A 13485-nucleotide genomic window follows, 5' to 3' on the forward strand; every position below is an offset into this window, starting at 1 on the left:
ACCGGCGTCGCCACTGGCCGGAGCCTCATCTTCTTGGCGCTGGGGCTAGCCGACTCCATTTTCCTTGTGGGCATCGCACCAAGCTCACGGGTTTGAGTAGAGTAGCCAGAGATGAGCCTAGTGGCAGTGTGAATGGGGAAGAAGGAGGGCTGGGGATTTATGTAGGAGTGGAAGAAGAGGAGGAGGCATTTTCTGTACGAGTGAGGAAGGAGGCGGGGTTTTCTAGACGAGTGAGGAAGATTGGGGAGCGGGGGGAATTAGGGGGATGGGGGAGATGGAAGTGGGAGAGTGAGTTGTTCATGTTTATAAGGCCCGCTGCACTAACTACTCGCTTTTTCCCAAGAACCGCTCTCTTCTTTTGCGTTGCTGCATTGGAGCTGGCACATGGACTTGGCTGACTGGCCATGCATGCAGGATGCATGTGCCCGCCGGCCACTGCATGCGCCTGGTTTGTTACTAGGCCTATTTAATAGGGTGGTTATGGAGTAAATTAAGGAGATTTATTTTCTCTGTGTGCATCCACCAAATTAGAGGATGTGGTACTGGATGCAGACACTCACATTAAACTAAGCTTCAAAAGATACGGTATGCATACTAACATTCAGAAGAACAAAAGTTCAGCATGCCTATGCATCTCAATGATTCACAATACTATAACATTTACAAAGCTGTGAGAAGATGTGGAAATAAAGAAAATCGGTCGATGTTTCTCTGAGCAAAGGGCCTCCCTGCGCATGCATTAATTTCCTGGGCATGCTTGTTTCTTCTCAATGTTGCGAGCACTTTGAGCATGTTGGCAACTCCACAGCTAGCTAGCTGCCTCATCTTGCAATTGATGTTGACACATTTGCAGCAAACACATGAGGCAATAGAGTTGACTCAACATGAGTCCATATTGTGCAGTTCCCTTGAAATCATATTCATTGTCCTGAATTTGAAAAGATAGGAAAACAGTAGCTATACTTAAACGGTCTTGCAAAACAGTAGCACATATCAATAGCTTAGCATGACAAAACACGATCATCTGGACGAATGTAGGAATACCTGGAGCACCATGAGGTTAGCTGACAGCGTGTAGATGCAGCCATATAATTTTTGTGCGGTGCTACCAAAATTGAGGTTTGTATCCCTTCCGGTCATGATAATTCTTCTTGAAGTTGGTAGAATGTGACGGCTTGTTCTTTGCATCAAACTTGCCTTTCCCCTGAGATTTGTTCTTGTTGTTTTGGGGCTGGTTGGGCTGGAAGTTCTTCTCGTGTACCATGTGGGCACTAGAAGCTCCCTCAGTGATCCGAGCACAAGTGTCTTTTGCTCCCGCCTTCTCCTCAAAATCAAGAGTGCTAATGAGGTCCAAAACAGAAAACTCATGTCTCTTGTTTTTTAGAGAAGTAGCAAAATCGTTCCATGAAGGTGGAAGCTTGGCAATGATGGTCCCAGCAACAAATTTGTCCGGCAACACACACTTAAAGTACTCAAGTTCCTTAGAGAGTGACTGTATCTCATGAGTCTACTGAACAACAGAGCGCTCATCAGTCATCTTGTAGTCACAAAATTGCTCCATGACGTACAACTCGTTGCCAGCGCCCGAGGGCCCAAACGTGGCCTCGAGCGTAGCCCACATGTCTTTGCCGTTGTCAAACAACATATATGAATCCACAATGGAATCGTCAAGAACACTCAATAGGGCGGCTTTGAAGAGGGTATCCATGTTCTGAAAAGCTTCCTACTGTTTAGGATTAAGATCGCCCTCAGGCTTACCCTTAGTGGACTAAACCAATATACTGCTCTTGTGTGCCACCTTTTATATTTCACCCCCTTAAAAGTAGGCGTCTTCAAAAGCGCAGCAAAACCACTCGGAGTAAATTGCATGTAATCAGGTTTTTAGATTGGATTGTTGAATATATGAGCAATTTATTATGAGATTTAATCTGAATCAGCAATAAATAGATCATGACGACAATTGCAAACATCAAAGTAATGATGCGGACTAAACCAGGAGGACAGAATCACATACTATATAGCGGGAGCAGAACCGATGTGGTTGATGTTGTCACTCATGTTGTTGATGAAGATGTTACCGAGGTCGGGGAAGAAGGCTGTCGTTGAGGAAGTCGTCGCTGGCAGCAGTCACATGAGTGTGCTCCCCAAAAACCTGATCGCCCCTCTCCCGTACAGGATCACGAAAGGCGGGGTTCAGAGGACTGTTGTCCCTTCTCGCGGTGCATGCCGGAAGGAGGGCTGGAGAAGAATTGTGTGGCAGCGCTAAGATCTGGAACGGTGCGAAACCATATGATACAACGGCAGCTAGGGTAGAGCATGTCAGGTGGGTCATGCGAGTATAATAGTAGGCCTTTGGCCCCCAAACCCCACGTCCACGTCAATAATAGCTCAAAAAAGTGAATAATAGCCCCACCAAGGTTTGTCTCAAAAAACGGAGTAATTAAGGCATCCTTTGGTCCCTTTATTTAGTATAAATACTATATCATTAATAATGGCCCCACCTTTTGTCTCACAAAGTATGTTGGAGTACAACCGACTACACGTTTACAATCCGCTTCTCTTCTCTCTTCTCTTCTCTCTCCTTCAACTAAGCACAAATACTATATTTAAATCCTTATAGCCTGCTTATGTCATCTAATTGTAGTACTTGCTCTAAAGTTACTCTCCACTATGTAGTCTGAAATGTCGGGCATGCAGCGGGCAGTGCCCTCGATCGGCGCGCCGCTTCAATGGCGGAAGCAGTGAGAGGTCGCGTCGCCCTCACTTGCCATCAATGTGGAGCGGTGGGCTCAGCTGGCGTCGGGCGGGAAGCGCGCGCGAGGGGGGAGGGTTTTTTGTTGGGCCAAGAAGGTGAGAAGCCACCTTGGGATCGGTCCGGACGGGGAAATATCATGTGCTCCCATACTCTGCATATGACACTAGTCTATGTTACTACTCCCTCCTTTTTGGTTTATGAAGTTGTTTAGAGTAACATAGTAATATGTTACAGTATAAGTTACTCCGCACTATGACCAGCCTTGGCCTCTCCCAGTGCTCCACGAGTAATGCTACATCTACATGAAATTTCGGGGGAGAGTGGTTTACAGGGTGACGAGGCATTCTTTCATTGGTCAATTTGGGGGGCACCGGCCCACCCCTGAAAATCAGGGGGCTGAGGTATGGTTAGAAGAGAAGGGAGGTATGTAACTTCCTATTGATTACTTGTAGGTGTAGGATTATTGGTGCTCCACCATGTATAGCTGCTAAGCCTGCCACGTAGGCATAAAATATGATGTGGCACAAATAAACTAAGCACCTATGCATTGAAGACTTGAGTTACTATGACATTTAATGCACTTAGCACCTCATCTAAGAGCATGGTTAATAGTATAGCCAGCTGCTGGCTATAAGCCAGTGCCATGTCATCTACAAACCATCTTATAGTCAACATGTACAATAGTAGATCAAAAGAGTGTACTACTTTTTTATTATGTGGCCCACCTTTCATTCTCAAAAAATTCCTAGGAGAATGTGCTAGAGCTGGCTCTTCACGAAGAGCCTGCTTACCTTCTCTCTCCTCTTCTCTTTCCTCCAACTAAGCAGAAATATACTAGTTTATTCCTTATAGCCCGCTGACTCAACTCTATTGTACTTGCTCTAAGCACATCTAAGCACTTACTAGCACCCCCTTGACCGTGGACCTTGACGGTGTACGTCACCTTGTGTCTCATAATTTTCCTCGTCATCAACTGAGTCCTAGAAGATCTCACCCACATCATCATTAGCATGCAGCCGCCTTGATAGAGAACGTGTGCAGAAGGAGTAGAGGCGACTGGGGACACACCACCACCACGTCATGGGCACTCTGTACGTGCTCGTGTGCGTGCAGCGTGCGTGTTTTTCCATCGGTGCTAGCTCTAAGGCCGAGGCTGCGGTCGTCTTCGTCTCCGACTAGTAGTTGAGCAACGACGGCAAAGAGGTGCTGCAACAAATGCGTATGCGCTGTTGCGTGCGAGATTCGCCGTAGCATGATGAACCGGATGTCACCGCCGATGGCGCACGCCTCAATGCAGCCGAGTGTGTGCACATGCATGTGTTATTCACGTGCATTCTACGGCCGAGCATGTGTGCATGCATGTGTTGTGTACATGCGTTGTGTGCTCCATGCTGTGCGAATATGTGCATGAGTTAGATTGGATGGAGTTAGTCTGTTGGCTTGTGTAGATGCGTGGTTGCATGCGTCATGTACATGTGTGGCTTGTTGCGTGGTTATCAATAATTCAATATAAACTACCTCTCCGTTCCTAAATATAAGTCTTTCTAGCCATTTCAAATAGACTACAACATATGGATGTATGTAGACTCATTTTGTTTCGTATGTAGTCCCTTATAGAAATCTCTAAAAAGACTTATATTTGGGAATGGAGGGAGTATAAAAATGTTCAACTTATCATCCTGATGTACCATTTCTACTAGTTAGCGAAAAGTTCATGTTCTTTTATTTGTTTATAGGTGGGAAAGCGGCAAAAAACAGGGGGAAACGTGCAAGGTTCCTTGCAGACGCTCCACCGCGAGGTTCCTTGCTCCTCCTCGGTCGTCGGGAATCTATGCTCTTTAACTCTTTTCTTTTACGTGAGCTTTGTTTATCCTTTTCCCAACACGCGAGACATCTAGCATCAAGGTGCGCGTGTCATGCAAGAAAATGGAGATAATCAGATAAGCAATGCATAAGTGAGTCATGCTCTTCGATGGCACCTACGCAATATTTTTTCTCCTCGATGGCATGTGAATAGTGCACGTACTCAACGACGGAGCATGGGATGGTAGCAATGACATGGTCAGCCCTTTTTTGGAGAGAGTACGTACTAAATAACTTTGACATGTCTCATCAACTTGTAGAACGACGAGAAGCTTGATTACGCCTTCTCCCTCGCCAACGCGTGCGCGGTGGCTCGCAGCATGAGGAGAAACTTTTGCTAACAAGCGGTGGACATGCAACAGTTCATTTGGTGTCAGATTGCCGGAAGTACTACTGTAGAACCATCGACTTCCGAAAGAGGCGAGAGCAAATCGCAAGGTCACCTACTAACCTTAGGCTAGGCATAGTGGGAGTAACATAAGTAGGGGTACCTCCTTTTTTTATTCTAGAAACAACCGCACATGAATATCGAGGTGCTGGTTACGTAGAACAAATTTCTTGGAGTCCATGCTCAGCCCTCCTCTATCTCTCTTCTCAGCCAGCCAGCGAACGCGCGGAGCCCATCATCTGTTTGCTCACATGCAGTCCCACATGTCAGTGAAAACGCAAGAGGACCCACTGAACCTGCACATCTTTCACCTCGATGTGCTGGTGATGAAAAAAATCCAATAATGATCTTCGGTGGCCGCTTTTGGAGTTACCCAAGAGTAGTAAGATTCTATTTATAGTTTAACCCAAGATGCACATCACGTGGCTTCAATTACCACTCTATTTTCTTGCTTGACACGACCTGGATGCTGGATGTCCCATGTGTCGGCAAAACGAGGAAGAACCCGACCAAATCTTCGGTTGTGCTCTCGGATTAGACTAGTTGTGCTAACTTAAAAAATTTATTGTGTACTCCCTCCGTTCCAAAATATTTGACCTCCATTTGTCCAAAAAATGGATGTACCTATATACTAAAACATGTCTAGATACATCTATATTTTGACAAATAGAAGGCATATATTGTGGAACGGAGGGAGTAGAATGGATGCAAGTTTCGGTATTGGGAAGAAGAATACATCGATATATTGATAGAGCGCAATTTAGTAGATAGCACTTTTAGCTAGCATAGAGGCTAGAGATGAGACTAGTGCACTTGTTGATACTCCTACAAGAATAGAGGCTAGACATGAGACTAGATGCGAGGAAGCAACGTCTACTTCTTTACACTCAAAGAAGAAAGAAGCACGCAAGATCGAGCCTCTGCAGATCAACAATGAATGCATCGAGAAGGCACTAATACAACTTACAGGAGAAGTTATGGAAGTTGGATATCTTCTAATAAATGTATTCTTGTGGTTCTTGTTTTCTTTGGTCTTGCTTTTCTAGTCAAAATTATCGTTCGAGTTCGTGCAAAATAGAGGTCCATTTGGGGTCGTGCATTGGACTTGGCCTTACAATTGGGATCGCAGTTGAGGAAACCGACTATCGGCAAACCCCCACCTCGCCCACCGCGCGATGGCTGAAGTTAGAGAAACGACGAGGTTGAAGAGATTGCTCTAGCACGGACTCCAAGAAGTATGGTGTCAGATGGATGTCGTGGTGGTGGCGTGTGCCGTACTCCTGGACTTGAATGCTTGTTCTGGCCCATGCCACCCTACTAATCCTACTACTTATATAGTACGAGTATCGAGGATTCGAGGTACTGGTTATGTACAACGAACACATTAACATATGGCTATAGTAAAAACACCCGCCCAACGCGCGAAGCATGTGAAGCTAGTACAAATAGTGTACTACTATTGTTGATTGGCCTCATCCGATAACCTGTTGTAATGCACGTACAATTATGTATTTGGAAAATATTTGTTTGCCTCGCCGCACCACTCACTCAGAGAAGCGACTCAAAAGCCATTCATAAATTTAGTAAGTTTATCACAGTCATATCATTTTATTACATACAACAGGTCATCAACCCACATCAACAACAAGGATACATTATAAATACTAAAGTTTTCATCACACAACAAATAACAAGCAATGAAATGAACTTCAAATCAACCATTCCTTGGCGTTGGAAATGCTTTCTTTGAACCACAAGTGATTTTCTGGGACGGGCCATCTATTGTCGATCTCGAAACCAACGCATGACTGATCATCCAGGCTGAAGCGGCCTACTATATCAGTAGCAGGGTAGGGAACCACCCAAATGTCAGAGGTATAGACACAATTGTTTCTCATAAATGGTACTAGTAACGTTGTGTCAACAGCAGTTGGATCGCCTTTCACCATCATCGGATAGTTTTGTCCAAGGAAGAGCGAGTTTTCTCCAAGACTATCAATTCTGTACCAGGGAGAAGGTGTTGGCGCTAGCACACTAGTACCCATCCCGAATACCATGCAACAGGTGTTGGAATAGGTCCGGACAGTGCGACCATGGGAGACAACACGTGCTCCCTCAGTAGTAACAAACTCAGTGCGCTGTATAGAAACAAGAAGAGGTGATCCATCGGAATTAGTTGCCAGGCGCCACTGAGTATATACGTTTTTTCTCGTCCTCATGCTCGTGATCATCACCATCGTCATCTCCCCCTTGGTTATAAAAATATTCAAGTATAGGTGGTGGAATGTTCATAGGACCTTGGAAACACAAGAAGAAGGTTAATTAGTAAAGGGAAACTTGCTAACCCGCATGCATGTGGATGAAACAATTATAATTATTGTGGAAGACAAACATACCAAAACTACGAGGATCCCATGCAAAAACAGTGCCATGAGTGGTGGAAGCAAACACAAGACCCTCGTATTGAATTGCATCATAGTACACATTTGTGTATAGAAACTGATTTTTGAGCAATATCCATCGAGTCGAACCACAAAGGACGGCAACAAGCTTGTCGAAGATAGCAACAACGTCATAGTTCTTGTAATTCCAAGAGCGGTTGGGGACTCGACAAATTGCTATCTTCCATAGAAGACAGTCACCATGATCGTATTTGAATGTGCATAGAATACCGGTGTGCTCAACCTCTGGGAAGTCTGCTAAGATATTTCAAAGTGGAACCCGGTGACGAGTGTACACATTCACAAGTTCCCACTCGCAGTTTTACCCAATATAAACAACCCAATCTCCATTTGCGCCTGCCCAATCCTTGCCCTCAAGCGATGGCATCTTAACATCATACATATTATTATGAAGTGGCATCAACTTGCACAAGAGGAGGCCTCCTTCGTCTCCGCGCCAGTAGTCATCAGGGTCACGGTGAAGAAGATAGGGGAGATCAAACCGCTCCTTGACCCTTGGGTTCCTTGTAATGATTATATTAGTTGAGTCGAGAATGGTCTTGAACGAACCTGCCATGCTAGCTGAGGTGATGACGTCGCACCGATCAATGAGTTCCTCCACCACGTCATCTTTCAGATCCGGGCAATAATAACGGGGTCGTTTCTTGCCTGTTCCCCCCATGGAGAAGACGATCGAACAATGGCAGAAGGAAGGGTGAAGGGCTGAAGGAAAATGGAGGAGGGAGAGGAAGAGCGTGCGACAACAGTTACAAATCGAGAGGGAAAGGCGAAGAGTCGGTGGCCGGTTACCATTTTGCCACGGTTCACGAAGAGGCGCCCCGGCCTACACGTCCATTCAGAAATACTAGTAGAAAAGGACTCGCCGTCGTCTCACTGATATGTTGGAACGGGACCACATGTCAATGAAACATGGTGTCTAATTTCTCGTGCAAAATATGATCTGGCCGCGTTGGCCCGAGGTGCCGCATTAGTTTTTTTTTGAAAGTTTGCCGCATTAGTTATCGACCTTTATTTTTTTAACATGCAATCTGAATGGATAGCTCCTGTGGTCATCACACGTGAGCGGATATAGTGATGGTTGATTCGCCCGAGCAACTTATTACTGTGGGAATATGGGAGTACCAGCGGATTCAAGGAATAGAGAAATGATGGTTGCTTCGTCCGAGCAACTTACTGTGGCGAAGGTGGGGCTCTGTGATTTGACTGCTCACTAGTCATTACTACTGCGGCGCAATGACCGGGTTGAATCTTTCCCTGAAGTTGTGTTGTGCACTCAATATTGCTGCATGGCAGGTGGAGCCGGATGAAGGATGTCCATCATGTCGGCGAAACGAAGTTGAATTGTTTCTGGCATTGCTATCAATCATTCGGGATTTGTTATATGTACGCATAATTTTAATGAAATTGTACATTGATGCTATGAAGTTTTCAATTTTGGTTCCCGCGGGAAAAAAGGTTTCAACTTAGGATTCATGTGTCTTGCCTCTAGATTATCTCGTTACAACATTCCATCAAATACAAATGAAACTACCATGGCTAATGCATCTCAATGGATCGTAGATCAGCGCCAATATTCACATTACAACTGAAGACAAAGTTGTGAGAAGGTGTACAAATAAAGAAAAAAATATAATTGATCGATCTTGTTCGTAGGCATGGCTCCATTTCCTTGGCACAATGTTCATTGCTTGGCAGCTAGTTTCACCCAGCTCTGTAGCCAAAAAAGAGGTGTATGAAGGACACCATAATCCGATCATTTTGTGCAGCTCCACTAAAATCAAGCGGACCATCCCTGTTTGCAAAGATATCCCGTCGGTGTGATTACAATAATAGTGGAACTTGATGATGAAACATAACACACATAAATAGAAGCCGATCACCTCTACGATCTCTCTTTAGGACTAACTTCTTGTTGGAGAATATTAGGCACGGATTTGGATGAGGAGGATAGCAAAACCAATCTCCCTTTCCGTGGTCCCACAAAAATGTAAAAATGTTTCCCGTGTGACATTTTGGTAGAACTGCACAAAACACTCTTTAGAAAAAAGTGATTTGTGCAGTTCACCAAAAGGTCGCAATAGCAACAAGGTGAAAATGGATAGCGCTATTTGCAAAAGGAGGTCAAAAGGAAACAATTACTGCCCAATAACACGAGTTGAAGACACATATGCCGACAAAGAAGAAGCATGTTCCATGTAATAAGGGAAAGATAGCACATGGTGGTTTATCAAAAATGGTTTGAGGACGAGATTGCAAGATGGAAAGTACGCCGACCGAGATATGATTGAAGCAAACAACTAAGAGAATATCCACAAGCAGCAACATGGGAAGATGGGAAGTGGGGCAAGGCCGGAGGAAGGTGTACCTGAGGGTCGTCGAGATGTTATTAGGAGGGCGCCGGCGGCCGGGATCTTCCCATACTGCGGCAGTGAGCAAGTGGCGAAGGCCCTAACACGCTGTAGCTTGGTCAAAGAGAACGGAGGGTACCGCAGATCGGGACGTGCTGCCTCAACACCGTCGAACGGAGAGACAATGCACATCCTCCCTTTCTGCCGACGGAAGGGATGCAGCCGTATCACTGACCAATGCTGAGAGAGAGAGGCCACGGCCGCCTTGTGTGTGATGGTGTGATGAGAGACAAACCCATTTTTCCATTTCCCCATGGCAATCATTTTATATTCTGTACGTTCCATTGAGGAATATATAACTTTATTTAATGCTAATGCGTCAAGTCGAACTTTGTTCCGTCTAGGCATGGTACCCGACCCTCCTTCGAGTAAACAACCGCTACACACGTCAAATTACCACGTTTGCTGCCTTTTCGTACAGAAGCGAACTCCACCGTGTACCCGTGCGGGTGTGGCCGGGAATGAGACATGAGTATGTGCGTCCTGCGTGCACTTCTTCTTTAGGTGCAGGTACGTACATGGGTGGGTGTGAGAGAGATGGTTTGTGCGAAACAGAGGCAATGTGTTGATGATATCTCAAACAGAAAAATGTAACATATGCAATGTGTGTGAAACGGAGTCATGGACATGAGATATCAATAGAATTGAAAACAGGGATGAAGTGTGTGGCTGCGCAATCGATAAAGAGTGCCTTCGAATTTGGGTTTGCCCACGTCAATGATATAGGGCGGCTGGCCTACTGGAATTTGAGAGGGCAGAGGGGCAGTTTTTCTCCGTGGCACGGATACCTACCTACAACGTTGGACTATCAGTGTGTGGGGGGGGCAGAGACCGATCGACTAGTATATGTGTGGGGAAGGAGAGAGACCTAGCTATGTATTGAGGGAGATCGATCGACATCCATGGATATGTGTACCAGAGGAATAAGGTTGGGAAAAAGATAAAGGTAGAGCGTCGGAGGGTTGGTGCTGGAGTGGCGTCTCACAAATGGTGGGAGAGGCCTGCTAGACAAAAGGAGGGTATGAGTGCAATATCAATAAGAGAGGGCGGGGGATGTCTATCTGTCTATGCACGTGCGTGTGAGAGACAGGTCGGGAGGTATTCAAGGATGATGAGGGGAGAAGATATGGTTGTGGTAAGCATACATAACTACATAGGAAGATGAACTGTCGTGTGTCCGAGAAAGGGAGAGACATAACTAGCGAAGTAAGTGTATCGGTGCCTGGCTATATGTAGGGAGATCAGTTCATGTACACGCATGCATGTGTTAGAAGCAAATAAGGTCCGGAGAGACAGACAGGGGGAGAGGGTGCGGCTAGGAGGTGGTCTGAGAGGCCTACCATGTCGAGGGGGAGGAGTGTGCGAGTATGTGATCAATGAAAAGAGGGGCGGGAGTGTGCACCTGCGTGGAATCGTATTGGACATAGGGGGGCGTGGACGATGAGAAGAGAAGAGGGGAAGTATATATGTGTTTGTTGTAGGCACACTTGGCTAGAGAGGTATATCGACCGGTGTGTGCCGGAAAGAAGGAGCCAGGGGCCTACACACACCGCGGGTGGACGACCTAAAGAGAAATAATGAACGTGCGCGATGGAGGGAAGCTAAGGGTAGGTGAGAGGGGGGCGAGCGTGTGCATGCATGATAGAAAGTTAGCGCTAGCTAGCTACAAATAGAAGAGGATCGTGAAGGTGTAAAATATGAACAAAGATCATAATTCATTATAAAAAAGTGGAGACGGATACTTGAAGAAGATATCATAATGTAGAACATTGATTATAATCTGGGATAATGTGTGGCTTTTGCAACTCAGGTCTAAATACATGTCATAATGTAGGGGGGCACTATACTTTTTGTGATAAACACGGTTTACGTATGGAACATGGTTTAGATTATGAATATATAGTTAGTACATCAAATGTACTATTAGTTGGAATCAACATCAAGTGTATTCAAAAAATAGAATTCGAGTTCATGTAGTACACATAGTTCATATCTATCTCTGTAGTAATCATGTGGTGTGTTATTAAGGTAATACACGAATGATGGTTGAAGTTGGCAGCAATCAAGATTGTAGATTCTTATTGAAATAGAGAAACGATTTCAAATTTAGTTCGAATTGCAGCGGTAGTATAGACATTTAGAATGCACTAAAATGCTGGTATGAGTAGGTTACATGCATTATACAGCAAGCGAAAAATTTAATCGGACATAACATGGATTCATACTCCCTCCTTCCATCTATATAGGGTGTAATGAGATTTTTAAGACCACCTTTGACTATTGACAAGATTAATAGTACATGACATGCACAATGTGAAAATTATATCATTGAAAGAACCTTTCACAAACGAATTTAATGGTGTGCTTTGTGTAAGTTGCATGTCATATATTATTGCTCTAATATTTGGTCAAAGTTAGCATCGAAAAACGCATTAGGCCCTATATAGATGGAAGGAGGGAGTAGCTTTGAATAGCATTTGTATTGCAAAACGGGGCAAGACTCTCTCTTTGTGTGGTGTGAATAGTTTTATTTTTTCATTTCTTTTTGGTTGAGGGAAGTGCGAATTGATTTGGTACGTACAAGTACAATAATACTACACGTTACGCTTGTCCCTAAAATTCAACCTGCGTCTTGTTATATCCTGAAAATTCAGATATCGTGCTCCCAAAACCGGCACCTTCACAACCCGCGCCTTGCTATCCCGAAATTACAACGCTCGTGAAAACTCCCTCCAGCTGCCAAATCCCGACACGCAAAATTCCCCTTCTAACCCTGAGCAGAAAGGGCCGCTAGTTCAAATCGGTGGGGGGTACTTTTTTAACACACCCTACATTTTGGACAAGCGCGTCCCTAAGTCATGCTTCACCCCCTCCCATCGCCCCCTTTTCGCCACTCGAAATCCCAGGCCGCCATAACCTCTAAGCTCCAGCCACCAAACCCCACCCTCCTCCGTCCGCCACCTCACAACTGCCCAGTCGGAGCCTCTTCCCCGACGATGTCGTCCACCGCAACAGCTCGACGTCCCTTGTCCACCTCCTCGGATGAGGATCCGTCGTCCATCTTGTCGTCCAACCGGTTCAGCCGTCCCGTCCTCCACCTCCAAGGATCTGCTCCGATGATCGCCTCGTCTATCACGGCTGCTCCATCCCCACAGTGCCGCCTTAACCTGCTCCACCGGAACCGCAGCATCCTCACCGACTCATCGGACGAAGCCGAGGCCTACTCGGCGCCACCAAAGAGGTTGTACACTCATCGCATCTCACCTTCTCCTTAACTCGACCTCCCGGTGCCGACGGTGCTCCATCCCACACCGCCATGGAGCAGCTACCTTGAATCCAGCGCAACGGGCGACATCTCCACGACAGCTCTCCCCCAGTGCGAGGCCCCTTCAGCGGCGGCGTCCATACCAGCTGCTGCTGCTGCTCTGGCTCTCGCTCGCTCGCTCGTGCTGCTGCTGCTGCTCCGGCTCTCGCTCGATCGCTCCCTCGCCCAGCTGCTGCTGCTGCTCGCCCCCCTCGCTCGTGTTGCTACTCTGCTTCAATTTCGCCACACTTCAGTCGACTGAATCGACTTTGGGGTCAGTCAATTTTCAGTGGTTGGGGGGGGGG

This window comes from Triticum dicoccoides, chromosome 4B, assembly GCF_002162155.2.
Source record: "Triticum dicoccoides isolate Atlit2015 ecotype Zavitan chromosome 4B, WEW_v2.0, whole genome shotgun sequence".
Classification (NCBI taxonomy): domain Eukaryota; kingdom Viridiplantae; phylum Streptophyta; class Magnoliopsida; order Poales; family Poaceae; genus Triticum; species Triticum dicoccoides.